At 44.1% G+C, this 2,524-nt stretch overlaps 1 non-coding gene across 1 annotated transcript; it reads right to left on the bottom strand.

Annotated features, from left to right (window-relative positions):
• Nucleotides 1-1,729: 1,729 nt before the first annotated feature.
• Nucleotides 1,730-1,836, bottom strand: LOC120070398 (small nucleolar RNA R71). The gene has a single exon (XR_005479892.1). It is a non-coding gene; the product is annotated as a small nucleolar RNA R71 (small nucleolar RNA).
• Nucleotides 1,837-2,524: the final 688 nt, after the last annotated feature.

Genomic DNA, 2,524 nt, shown 5'->3' with positions numbered 1-2,524 from the left:
TAAGTTTTTCCTCCTATATCCATATACTACAGACCATTTTGGTTATCACTTAAGACATGATCCATTTGTATGTCACCACATACATGAGCTCCGTTCCCAAAACCGTTTAGCGCCCAACTTTTCTTCACCGTTCTTAACGCCTGGGTTTGTTTTCATGTTTTTGCCCAGCGGAAAGTTCATGCACAAAAATTTGGCCCCGAGGCAGCCCTGTCAAGCCCACTAGCTATATCTGGAATAAAATGAGCTTCATTCCCAAAATCGTCTGTCTCATGTGTTTTTTCCATCTTTCTTCACCCTTGGGTCTATTTTCGTATTTTCGCCCGACGGAAAGTTAGCGCACAAAAATTGGGCCCATGGCAGTTCTGCCGGGCCTAGGAGCTGTTTGGGGTAACAAATGAGCTCTGTGTCCAAAACCGTCTGGTAGATAGCTTTTTTCATCCTTCTTAACCCTTGGGTCCGTTTTCGCGTTTTCGCGTTTTCGCCCGACAAAAAATTTTCACAAAAAAATTGGGCTCCGAGGCAGCCCCGACGAGCCCGATAGCCGTTTGGGGTACCAAATGAGCTACTTTCTCAAAACCGTCTAGCGCATGACGTTTTTTCATCGTTCTTAACCCCTAGGCTCATTTTCGCATTTTCGCCCAGTGGAAAGTTCAAGCACAAAATTGGCCGCTAGGGCAACCCCGAAGGGCCCAAGAGCTGTTCTGGGTAATAAATGAACTCTGTTCCCAAAACCGTCTAGCGCACGACTTTTTTACATCATTCTTAAACCCTAAGTCCATTTTCACATTTTCGCCAGGCGAAAAGTTTGCGCACAAAAATTTGCCCTCACGGCAGCCTCGCTGGGCTCAGGAGTGATAATGGGCAGAAATGCACGTTATCATAGTGCTATGTTCTTAAACAATGATTGGATTGCATTGATGAAATATGTTACTTTGCGTCCATCAAGCAACAATTTCATAATATTGCGGTCGCATGTGTTCAGCGCATTAGAACAGTTGACTTTTGTATTTTTGTGCAGAATATGCGTTACTGAAATGCAAGAATTGCAATCTTAGGAATCATTGGTCGAGCGAAACTTCGCTGCAAGGCTTTGCGTTGATCGTGCTCGCAAACATTCGCCCAAGAAGGATCGCCGCAACTTGGTCAACGCAACATGGTGGGCGCATCTGGGTGAAAGGCCAATTAAGCACGATGGGACAGAAAGCTGACAACAGTCAAATCCAAATTAAGTTGACAGCCGATAACGATCACAAAGTACATTCAGCTTTTTCGGTGACAATTATTCAGCGCATCAGTCAAGAATTAAAGTTTTCCCATCTGTACAATCATGGCGAATCCAATTCTTTCTGCAAACGATCGTAATAGACCCATTAGGGAATATGCATCACCAAACCTCTTTGATTTCTCTCCGGGAATCATGAGGCCTGCCCTCGATGGAAGAAGATTCAAAATGAAACCGATGATGCTGCAGATGATCCATACTGCAGGTCAATTCGGAGGAAGGCGTGGCGAGGACCCACACACCCACCTTCGAAGTTTTATTGAAATCTGCAATACTTTTGTGTTCTCGAGCATCTCTGTTGAAGAAGTTTGACTAACGTTGTTCCCATTTTCTCTCTGTGATCAAGCTAGGAAATGGGCATATTCTTTCAAGTCAGGAGAGATCAATTCTTGGGAACAGGTAGTGGAGAAATTTATGAAGAAGTATTTTCCACCTACCGAGAACACTAGACGAAGGAAACTGATTACAAATTTTGAACAAGACATGGACGAATCGCTCAGTGATGCTTGGGCGAGGTTTAAAAGGTTGGTCTGGGACTGTCCACATAATGGGTTGCCAGACTGTCTTTAAATGGAGATTTTCTATCATGATTTAATCCCGCTTCGCAGACCGCTGCCAATGCGGCAGCCGTTGGTGGTCTGCTTGATAAAACGTATGATGAGGCAAAGAATATCTTGGATCGCATCTCTAAGAACTATGAAAATTGGAGAGAGAGCGACCAGAGATTGAGACTCGAAGACACTGACGCAAACAATGGTGCTATTGCTTCATTACAAAACCGAATGACCGCAATGATGAATTTAATCCAAGGAATTGCGATTAGCAGCCCAACATTGTAAACTGGGCAAATCAACGCAATCAGTCAAAACACCTGGGAATGCGATGGAAGATTGCACGCAAAATCCACAATCTGTATACTTTGTGAAAAACAATCTCTTTTCAAACACGTACAACCCTAGGTGGAGGAACCACCCCAATTTTGCTTGAAAGAATCAACAACAAAATTTCCAACCCGTGGCGCAAAAAGAAGGGCCACCAAGATTCTTCCCTCGCAACAACGGTCAATTGTCCAACCAAGCAAGTAGCTCACAACAATCACCGCAATCCTCTTCTTTGGAGAGCCTATTGAAGCAATACATAGAGAAAAACGAGACCGTGCTTCAAATTCAGGCGACGTCCATTCACAATCTCGAATTATAGATGGGCCAGATTGCGAGTGAGCTAAAAAGTAGACCGCAAGAG

The sequence above is a fragment of the Benincasa hispida genome, chromosome 1 (assembly GCF_027475165.1).
Source record: "Benincasa hispida cultivar pf3 chromosome 1, pf3_genome.v1.1, whole genome shotgun sequence".
NCBI lineage: Eukaryota > Viridiplantae > Streptophyta > Magnoliopsida > Cucurbitales > Cucurbitaceae > Benincasa > Benincasa hispida.
This window is presented reverse-complemented; position numbering and strand designations above follow the sequence as displayed.